The following is a 12,555-nucleotide window of genomic DNA, read 5'->3' as shown; positions in this document are numbered from 1 at the left end:
TTATTATATATACTTTGCAAGAATTTTTATTGTGTGTTTTCTAGTTTTTGATATAATGATTTGTGATAGTAGCGATGGATGAGGGGAGTATTAATAAATATATTATTAAAATTATGATAACTTTGCATGTATATCATGTTTCATATCAACGTGTGACATTGACGTTATATTGATATGTAAAATTATCACATTTAAATTGTGGGATATATTCACGAAAGCGCATATTACATAAATTCGATCTCCCTTCGTACATACAATCACGAAGAAAGTTAGAGGTTAAGATTACGTGTAATTTACGACGTGGCGATGATAGTCCCGAGGAGAGCTATAGACGATCGGTGAAAAGCAATACACGACAGTAATGATGATCCAATAATAATCTTTTTGCTTATCTCGGTGTGGAAGCCTCACGATGCTTGGTTCCAGATTGAATCCCAAATCCATGATTTACGAAAATGATGGAGATGAAAGACGAATTCTCGTTTAACGACACATATTGCCGTCTCTTAAATCATCGTAACACCATGCGCGTCCATCTTTTTAATTATCACCACACTGCCGCGATTAGGTTTGCGCCGTTCTTAGTTCTTACTCAGAATTTTGACAGTCCCACATGATTTACGACGTGCTGCGACGCGCGACATGATAATCGCGCCTCGATCAAGTCGATCGTATCTGGAATTCATAATTTACGAAAATGATGGTGGATAGGGACAGAAAAACGGACTCTCGTTAAAGTCGTAACATACACTCTTGTCTCATAAATTACCGACGTGACCACAATGTAAAAAAAAACAAGATGATGTTGCATATAATAGCAGATTGATGATACTGAATAAAAAATTTATTCTAACCAGAAGTAATTAAGTCTGTTCGTATTGCTCAAAATCTAAAAAAATCCTAAAGTTTTTGTATTTAAAACAAGAGATATGTGTGTGCGCGCGCGCGTGTGTGTGTGTATGTGTGCATATTCGCAAGTTGAAAACAAAGAAATAGAGCGAAGCTTTTGAATGTAAAAAGTGCAAGCAACGCGGACAAATCTATAGATACGTTTATAATCTCGACGAACTAGAGATTATTATAATAAAATTATATAAATAAAAAATAAATGTAAATGTAATAATCCTAATTGCAATGGCAATGATGTTAGTGCAACAATATATCATTTTTTCAAATCTAGGAGGAATTTTCGATTAGGCTACAAACGAGTGCGTGCTGTGACCATGGAAATTTGTGTTTTCTAATGAAATGACACAATGTAACATAGTAATCGTTATATCCTCATTGTTTATCAAAGATAAAAAATTATCACTTTGTTATATTACAGTTGCGTTCGATTTTGATGTTCTAAGCTTCATCTTCCAATAGTCGTATCCAGAATTTTTTTTAGAAAAAAAAATTTTGATATCACATAAATAGCATTTTTTAATATTAATAAAGTGCTTTTTTTGTTTTAAAGCTTAAAATATCTTTTTCTCGTTTTGTAAAATGTTATGTTTTATAAATTATAATTTTTAATTTTTTTTTGCAGGAAAGCAAAATACAGTTATCATTAAATAAAATGCATAGTTCTTTAATTATATTGCTATTATTATTATTATTATTATTATTATTATTATTATTACATATAAAATAATAATTTTGTAAGAGAAAGAATTTTAAAAGATTTAAAAAAAACACTCTTCTGTATAAGAAACTAAATGTTACTAAAAATATGATATTAAATTTAAAATATTAAGTTAAATCAAAAGAAAAAGAAAAATGATAAATAAGATAAAAAAAATGTAAAGCTTTCTTTTTTATAATTAAAAGTTTTAAAAATATCAGAAAGATTTAAATCTCCTAAATTCTCCCCTTGATACGTCCATTTATCTTTCTTCTGCAAATAAAGATTGCAAATAAAGATAAAACGAAACTTACATCGCGTGAACGCCAAAACCAAGCACAATCCACAATCTTGTAATAAAACATCAATTACAATTTATTGTTATGTCTGTTCTTTATAGTAGTACTAATGTACATACTTTATACATAAAGTAAAATAGTTTTTTAATATTTTTATTTTTATTTAAAATAGAAAGGCAAATTCTAGATTGATATTCGTAGTTGATTCTTATATTTAAGACTGTCTTAAATACAGTCTTAAAATGTCTTAAAATGTCATGAATCAATCAGAGCGTCACACTTAAGACATTACTTAAAACGATTTTGAAATTAAAACGAACTATGAATATCGGTCGGTTATCTATGAAAGATTGATATCAAACTATTTAAAATGATCTTAAATAATATAAGAACTGATTCTCAAATATAAAAATAATGGTTCTAATGTGATCCAATGCAACAATAACAAACAAATCTTTCATTTTATTACATAATGATTATACTATTCGTTAATTATTGTTGCATTGTATCCAAGGACCCAACTCGATTCTTTCCCTCGATTATTTTTTTTAAAACTTTCAAAAATTCAGGTTATTTCGTCTTTATGTCAAATTTAATTGCAAGGTTTAGTCGTACCATTAATCTCGCACGGACTGTGAGCATGAATGTAGAAAAGTGATCATTTATCAATTTGTGAAAATTTCTGAGGAAAAGAATCGAGATCCTTGAATGTACACCTTAAGATTCCTTTTTTAAATTATCAACCGCCCGCCACTGCGCGCGCCGTCTAATGTCGCTGCCTTCCGAATTGGCGCTCACTTCACGCGAGTAGTAGTTGCGTCGCGTTGTTTGCGCGGTCGGGTATTCGCGTTCGGTCGGCGAAAAAATGGACCTATTAACTCTGTTTAGTCCGATGATCGATGCGAGAGCTTATCGAACATCTTGTCATCGTTGTCGAGTCGTAGTAAACGATGTTCAATGGTGCGAAAGCGATGGACAAGGCGAATGCAGAAGGGGAGAAACATGGAGGAAGATCGTGAGATAGCGGGCGGATCAGGTGAGATTGTTGCACGCGCAGGTGGACAAATTATCCCCGTGATATGCGGTTCTCCCTCTCATCGTCTACGTTCTCTTATCTTCTCTCTCTCTCTGTCTCTCTCTCTCTCTCTCTCTGTCTCTCTCTCTTTCTCTACTTCTTGCTTGCTCGCTCTTCCCAGCTCATTCCCAAGGTCTCGAAGCGACGACGCCGATGAGCGCGTTTATATAATGGCGCAGCGGTTTGCTCAGGTGAAAAAGGAGGAACGATCTCTCTTCGGGGAGCTCTCCGAAGAGAGACCGAGACAGGAAACAGAGTGAGCGAGAGAGTTGTAGTTCGTGAGAGATAGTGCGAACGACGCTGATCCTACATCGAGTGCAAACGAAAGGTACGCGATGCGAGGTCGTGATGAGGAAGGAGAAAAGTTATAACGCGGGGAGGAAGAAAGATGACGAAGGACGAGGGTAAAGGAAGGAAGGTAGAAAGTGGCGTTCAGGCGTTCACGACCAGAATAAGGCCCAGATACGGCCTCCGCGGGGCTGCGCCGGAGGGAAGGTAGATACAAAGTTACAAACCGTGGATACACCCGGGGATACGGGAGGCCGCGCGGCGGTGTAAATGCAATCAAGAGGGCCTCAATTAGACCGTCACGCCGTACATCCCTCATCTCAAAGTCTTCGGCTTCTCCCGGCACTGCACTGCTTCTCCGCCGCCGCCCCTGCCACCCCGCGTCTCTGTCCCAGACGTCGATTTCGCGAAGCAGGGGAATATACATCGCGGGCCTTATTACGAGATAAGCGCGGCGTTTGGAGAGTTTCGATTAGAGACACGGTATATTCATAAATATGTCGAGAAATCGATTCTTACGATACGCAAGTGTTGAATTAAATCTATAGATACGCGCTTTCCTGCTTCGCAGCACTTTCATTGATATTCATCGATTTTTATGATTAAACATGAAGAGGAGAATAGAAATATTTTCGAGAGTTTCGCTATCGCTCGAGGATCGTTTTATTTCTATGTTTTCTTGTGTTTTTTTTCGTAAAAACCGAAAATAATCATTAAAATAACGTCAAACTTAAGAAAAAATTGGTACATTGAAATAGAATAAAATCATTATTCATATAAAATTCTGTCAGTTATGTTTCAATAATTCATTTATGAAGTTAATTCCAAATTTGATCAAATGCGAATAATATTGTAAAACATTAATTAGATTATATTTCTCATTTGTCATCTCGTTACCGTTTTCCTCATTTTAAGTAATGTCTTAAGTCTCGCTAATACGGCCCTCTGATTGGCTCATGACATCTTAAGACTGTACTTAAGACGGTTTTAAAATAAGAACCGACTATGAATACCGGCCTAAGAGCGATATTCATAATCAGTTCTTATTTTAAAACCATTTTAAGTAATGTCTTAAGATGCTAATACGGCTCTCTAGGCGGTATTCGTGTATGTTCTTATTTTAAGTCTTAAGTAATATCTTAAGACGCTAATGCGGTTCTCTGATTGGTTCACATGTCAAGATTGAACTTAAGATGGTCTTGAATATAAGAACCGACTATGAATATCGACCGAAGTGTCGCTTCATTGCTTCATCATACTTCGCAAGCTATCATGCGCACGTAATAATAGATATAAGATATATTAGATCAGATAATATCTCGGGTGTTAGCTAATCACTTACTGATTAAATTGATTCTCGAGATCGGGTCATATTATAAATATTATAATACATTCAGAGAATGAAAAGTTACTTTTTAAAAGTAACTAATTGCTATTATTCGTTACCGTATTAAAATAGTAACTATTTAAAATAGTTACTATTTATCGTTACTATAGTTACTGATTCTTAAAGTAACTCGTTATCATTACTTAAAAAATAATTCGTAACTTTTATTTATAATAAAAATTTTAAATATAATTAAAAAATACATTATTTGAAACAGCTTTTTTCTCCATTAATTAATTTGCCATTATTTTAAAAATATAGTAATAGTGTGATATATAATATGCTATTTTTTTGTTTTCACTATTTTATAATCAAGCATTATTTTATAATCAATTTCTGTTTCGCTGTACAATACAAATAAATACAAATAAGTGAAATAAATTTAGAATAATTTGCAATTCTTTTCCATATTGACAAACTCTATTACGGTAGAAAGAAAATGCCGAATTCTCGCATAAGATTGCAGATCTACAGTGTCAAGACGAATATTGTGAAATTAAATTTTTAGTTCGTTTTTTGCCTTATGGCAGTGTCTGGAATATTTTGTATTCACCTCGGTTTAACAAATTTCGTAACAAGTTATTAAAACTTGGCGGTCTATCTCGAAAGGTGATGTGGCAGGATACATGAAATCGAGTGCCGTTGAACGAAGGAAGCCGGTGCCGGGAAGTTAAAGCGAAGGCCCCGAGAGATCAGACGACCGGTTAATCTGCATCCATCGCGATGATAGGCGAGCACTGAGTGGCTTGCAGAGGAGAGGATAGCGGAGGCGCCTTTCACGTTAACCGAGTTAGTTATGAGGAACCCCGTAATTAGGGATTGTTAACCGGATAAAGTCTTGCGCGTGCTGCGCGCGAGAATATGAAAGAGCTGAAACAGAGGAAGAGAAAAGGGGAGGGGATAGAGAGAGAGAGAGAGAGAGAGAGAGAGAGAGAGAGAGAGAGAGAGACAGAGCATTTTACTTTATTTCTTTTTCCTTTTTGTTTTTTATTAATTACATAACCAATCAACTATAAATAGAAAATTAAATCTGTAATCCACTTATTATATTTATAATAAAATTGATCAAGTCAAATCATCAATATAATTGCCTATATCTTCTACATCTTCAATTATTCTTAATTAAAATTTCTTGATAATTTTGCTTGGCAGTTCGTGTATAAATATATCAAATATTTTAATTAATCTGTCCTAGAGACTATTCATTCTAAAATAATAAAGAACTATATGAAATATTTGATTTATATTTTTATCTTGATATATATGCATATTTATATATATAGATATTATATAATAATTTTTTCATAATTTATCATCAATATCTTAATAAAATAAAATAAAGAATATTATTCATCTAAACGTTATGCAACGTTGATTGAAACTATAAAAAGAAATATATGTAAATTATATATGCAGAACAATTAAATAGAAGAATAATTGCCTGAATATAAAATAGTTACAAATAATTAAATTTGCAAGTAATATATAAAATAATAATTTATTCACACCTCGTGATTGCTCCGGTTTCTGATGCTTCCCAGGCCATCTTCTCTTCTCAGTTTTCTGATCCTCTTTATTCATTCAAGGCACTTACTCGTGAAAACACAGTTAATTACTATCTTGCGCATTAATTACCAAAAATCGATCGCACGAAACTTACGTAGTATTTCCGATATTACTCGTAATTTTATAGCAATTATTATGTCACATATCGCTCGAAATATTACAAAAGAATAATTTTTATAATTATTGTAATTCTTATTTCTTCGATATACTTAACTACTTAAAATAAATTGTATGAAATATCTGTTTGTAATAATTACTATTTACAATTAGATACATTTATTATCAAACAGTATAAAACAGTTTTAAACATGGATTTAGAATCATTAATATTAAGAAACAGTCACGTTTTTTTTCTTGCTGTTATATTTGTTGTGATTGCATCTCGTGATATATATGGAAAGTGGCTCGTCTCGCTACTCGAATTGAAAAGAGCGAATTGATACAACCTTGTATCAATACAGTGCAATAAGTATGTCATAACAACAAACATCTAGATCTGCATGTTGCACCTGCATGTGCAACTGAATAAGAAATATTCTAACATTTTATAAATTTTAAAACAATGTTAATTTTAAACAATAAAATCATTCTACGAATATTCTGCTCTTCTTGTGTGTTTCCTAATCAGTTACTAATAGACTATTTCAATTTGCATATCTTTCTGTACTTTCTGTACTTAATTTGTTAATCCGTGTATTATATTTTACGATATTTTAATTTAAAAGTAGTAGAAAGACTACATTTAAAGTTGTGAAAAATTAGAAACATGGTAAAACATTTACTCGTATGCGATTTAAGCATTGTTAGAGAAATAGTTCTATCATAAATATTGCAACGAAAATATAATTTATAATTTCTCATCCTTGATCGCTTCAGATTTTATCTGCCTATACATAAATTGCTCCAGTTTCATTAAAAGATGATCGAATCTATCTCTTTGATATATTTATATATTGTAAACCATATAATAATTAGTCAAAAGCAATAATAATAAATTTAATTTAATTTATATAAAATTACTTGTTTGAGAAAAATATAATAAATTTTACTTTTCCAATAAACGTTAAAATGAATGAGATAATAACCGTTTCACCAAAATTAATTTAGAATATAAAAAAATTTGGCATTTACTTTATTGCGTCTTAAATACATATTTCATAGCGCCGATTAATTAACTGACATATTCAGCATTCTTGACGAGCAGAACCGGTTAATACACAGTTGGAAAAAATGTGTTGAATTTAATATAAATCGCATGCCCCAACGGTCCACTCAAATTTTTGAGTTAATTTTATACAAAATAAATATATTAGAAAATAACACAAATATTATTATGTAAGAGACTAAATACAAAGAATGATAATATCGCAGTTTGTAAACTGTGAACCGCATATTTTCTATAAAATTAATTTGTGATATATTAAATTAACACGGATTTTATTCATTTGTCTTAAAATTTACGCTTTAAAATACATCATTTTTGTATTACTTTACTTACTCATAAATTAATAAACACAATCATTTTGACACTAAAAAACATTGAATATCAATTTCACAAAAAATCTTTAAATAACATAATCACATTATGTTAAATTAACGAATATGTTAAAAAATTCAACACAATTGTTAACATAAACATGAGTGGACTGTTTTCAACACAAATACATACATTTTTTTACTATAGTTTATGAAGGAATGAGGAATATTGAGACAATAACATGGAACGAATCATGCTATTTTTCCTAATTTTTAAAAACATTATTTAAACAATCAAATAAAGTAGAAAATAGGTGATTTTTAAAATTCTATAAAAAATAAATGACACATGGTTTATGGATCCAATATTTCAAGGTCTTTTCTTTCTAATACATTCGATTAATTTGTTGCACTTGTACGATACTCGCATACAATTTATTACGATTGCATATATTATTCATTGTCGGAATTATAAAATAATTTTATGGAACTTTGGCATTTTAGATGTCGTACGCAATATGTATTTTGTAGTATATTGTGATGAAATTAAATCGAAACGCAATCGTGAAAATAATGTGAAAAAAATTGTGAAGCTTTTGAATGAGTTTTTCAGCAAAAAAAACTTATTTAAATAAAGATTTAAGATATAATCGATTTTAGATATTTATCGATATTTTGAAAAATCGAATATCTATGAATTTCGTCTAAGTATCATTGTGAATTATTGTGTCTATCTATCTAAATTTTTTTTGTATCTAAATCTTTTTTTTGTTTGATTCGAAGTTAATATTTAACGTTAATTAAAATTTTATTGAAATGTGTAAATTAAAAAAATGAGCTTTTATTATTTAATTGCACTTTTTCTAAGTATAATTAATAAAAAATTTTTAGATTTTTAATTGCTTATCACATAGCTATCTGCATCCGTATAGTGGAATAAATCATATTTCTTTTATAAGTTGGCTCCGGACATTAGTCGAATGTATTTCCATTCTGTATTTCTAAAGTAATGAACTTGGAAGGGATACGCATATAAGCGTGACGTAAATAGATACGGGTCCTTGCCTTCATCACTTCGGTTATCATCGAAAGCGGCTCGAGCGATAAGCGGCTATAGTAAACGAAAGGATAATCGACGCAAATTACGGCCCAGAATAGATCGGTAATACGCAGATGAACGGCAAAATCGATCGGCAGAGGCGTGTCTCTTCTTCCTCCTGCGTGATCGATTCTTGATCACTCGGACCGCGTTGTCGATCCCGCCGCGCGATCGGCATGCAGACCACGCAGTTAACTCGATCCCGAATTCATCGTGTCGACCTGGCCATTAGCAAATTACTACGGTGTAAACAGTATCGACGGTGCCCGCGGCGATTAGTGAATCGCGTATATGCGCGTGCATCTCGCGTAAAACTGTAGAAAGAGGCAGCGGACGGAGATTCAGCCAGTTAGTTAGTAACCGGTGATTATGGCGACGTTTTACACTGACTCTAGCCATCTAATAACCGTTCACATCACAATGAATTTAGCGACCGGCAGCTGCTATCGTTTTGCATCGCATGATCTGGTAATTCAGCTTTTCTCAGAGATGCATTTGGAAAATTATCACTTATTCTTTCTAATAACAAAATTGATAATGCCTGAGTAACTGTACAATTTTGTCTGTTACGATCATAAATAAATCATTTAAATATAAAAAGAAATCTAGGAAAATAAAATCAATTTTATCAAATAAAATAATAAAATCCGTGAGAAGTAGAACAATAATTTATATACACGATAAAAAAGAGTCTGGTAATAACTATTAAGTATTAAGTAAATTAATTCCAATCAAATGCGATTAATATACATATAATTAAAAATACTTTTATTTTTCTAAATATTTAGTATTATAAAATATAATAATATAATCAATCGTTTGATAATACTTACTGTAAATATTTAGAAAAATAAAATTATTATTTGGTTAGTTATATTAATCGAACATTTGATTGGAATTATTTCGTTCAACATTTGGTAGTTAGTGCCAGACTCTTTTTTCAGTTACTATTATATTTAATAATAAAAGGGAGAAAAAAAGCATTTTGTAAGATACATAATAATCCTTTTAAACAAGTCTTTTATTTTATTATATATTTTAGAACTTGCGTCCGTTACAATTATAATACACGATGTAGCTGCAGTTAAAATATATAATTTAAACGTATAGTTCGATACTCATTTAAGATTATCGTAAAGTATGTAATAATGTTCCGCATACAACGGGTACATACGACGTTCGCAAACTAGCCTCGATAAAAGCATAATTCCAAGCATTAACGTCTGATTTCTAATACTATTCCTCAATCAGCCATCACTGTAATATCGTGATTTTCCGACAAATTTATGATCACGATCAATAAAATTCCGTGTGAGAGCACCAAGTGCCGGTATTCGTTCAGTGCTTTAACGGTTCCAGGAAATTGAAATGTGAATTGATTGTATGTTATCGTTTCACGGCATATCATTAAAATCCGTCCACCGCGCGTTTAGTTGTAATCGAGTTCAGCATTGATAGCGGTCGATGTTTGTCCACGTTCCAGTTTATCATACAGTTTTATCTGAATCGAGCATACGTGTTTAGCGGAAAAAGTTGAAATCTCGTTTAAATACAATAATTTCTTCGATGTATTTTCTTCGAAATCGTTTTCTTTCGGAAAGATTTTACATATCTTTAATAGAACTATTAAAACAATCCAAATAAATTAGAGAAGTTTGTAATTTTTAATCAAATTCATAACGACGTATTTTCTGAGATTTTTATGATTTTTATTATAATATATAAATGATTAAATTAATTCATTTACTTTTTCTTTTTTCGTGATTTTGTTATAATATCTGAGTGATTAAATTAATTTATTAAGTTTCTTCTTTTATCCCTCTTTTAAAAATATTATATATATTTTAAAATAATAAAAATAGATACACGTATCGTCAGTAGTTTTAGTATTGACTATGAATTAAAATCCCAGAAGAAAAAATCTGCGGAAGTCAAGGATGTTTGATAGATATTTCAAAATAATAAAAAAATTATGAAAAAATTATTTAAGTCGCACAGATTATTATAAGTCGCACTTAAAAGTAATACAACAAATCTTTTTTAGTGACTATTTATTATCTAGATCATAAATTATTTCAATAAAAAATAGTATTTTTTAAATCTGTGTTCTAATATTAAAGGTATGGAAATGTATTATAAACGATAAAATATAAAAATCTCAATTTTTTAATGTAACTATTTTATGCATTCAAAATTAATTTAAAGTTACATTACGATGCAGAAAGTTATTAGTTGTCCAGTAAACAAAGAAAATATTTATTTGTTTCAAATTTTTGTAACTAATTGGTGAATCGTTATGAAACTTTTCATAAGTTATTTTGAATACAAAATACTTATACAAAAATATTTAGAGATTTTTGTTACTATTTTTTAAATTTTAGTTTATAACAATAAAAATAATAAGAAATAAAATAAATAAACTGTATTGTTTTAATAAAAATAGAATATTGAACATGACTTTCATACGTATTAGTTTGTTTAAAGTATATAAATATTAATATCTATATGTGTCATATATGCCTATCGACATCTTTAAGTTTCAGCAAGTCTTTCGTATCAGCTGTCGAAAAGAATCAATTCGTGTACTTTTATCTTAGAAGACTTAAAAACGTTTTAAATTCGTTGCTGCACGTCAGACTCGATCGACGAGCCGATTTGTCGGCTGCAGAATGTTCGATTTATCGACCGATCGTTAGCGGACCTTCCTGAAAGCACTCTCGCCCGTTGTTACACGTCAGGATACGTTACTAATTAGCTGACGCCCGTTAATGGTCCAGGACTCCATTAAACTGTAAAATATTTAAATAACTCGTCGGTCGGGCGTGTCTGACCGCGAATTACTCGTCGTAAGTCAATTCTGGGGAACTCCCCGAGTGCAGCCTTTCGAAAGAGAAAGAGCATTTAATGTATGTGCGAGTTAATGGGGTATTTTTCGGGAAGCTGACGAGCCCGTAAATTAATATCGCTATCCGACGCGCATCTCCTTGCGGCGTGATGGCTGCACTCAAAATTAAACCCGTATATTTTTTAGATATTTGAAATCTATAGAGGTGCATATAAATAATTTCAATATTTGATTGTAACAATAAAACAATTGTTTCAGAACTAATATTTAATTTAAATTTCTTTGTATAGATATTTGCTAATGATTCAAATGCAACCATAAAAAGGCTAAATTAAATAAAAATCGTAAAGAAACTGTCGCTAAATGAAAACTCAAGCTTATTAAATTTCGATTTTTGGTAATGAAAGGTTTGCTTAATAAAAAAATGCGTTTTTTTTATTGTAATCATTTATTCATTATAAAGAAAGGATAAAGAAGTAATATTAAGATTAAGTACAATACGTGGCTGGTTCAATTTGAGAAATAGGGAATGCAGATTTTCGATCTCGATTTCGACTCTGATTATAATTCAATTAGCGTAAAAGACGGAAAGATATGGTTTTTTTAGCATCTTTTTTTCTCAATATGCCAGGCCTGACAATTGTTACGTTTTTGTTGCTCGAATTACAAGATCGATAACGTTTCAAGGATCTCATAATCAGATGAATCCTCAACGAGGAAATTTTAAGTGAAAAGGCCAGCAAAAAGTAGCCGGTACAGTTACGTATGCGTGTCGTATATTATACAAACAGGACAGGTGATTGCAAGGTATTATTAAAAATGACACGCAGATCGTTACTATTATTTACAGATGCCTTACGCGCTAAATATGCTTATACAATCGTAAAATCTATAGCAATATCGTAGAATATCTC

Source organism: Atta colombica, unplaced genomic scaffold, assembly GCF_001594045.1.
Source record: "Atta colombica isolate Treedump-2 unplaced genomic scaffold, Acol1.0 scaffold126, whole genome shotgun sequence".
Classification (NCBI taxonomy): Eukaryota; Metazoa; Arthropoda; class Insecta; order Hymenoptera; family Formicidae; genus Atta; species Atta colombica.
The sequence above is the reverse complement of the archived record's forward strand: the minus strand, read 5'-3'. Positions refer to the sequence as shown.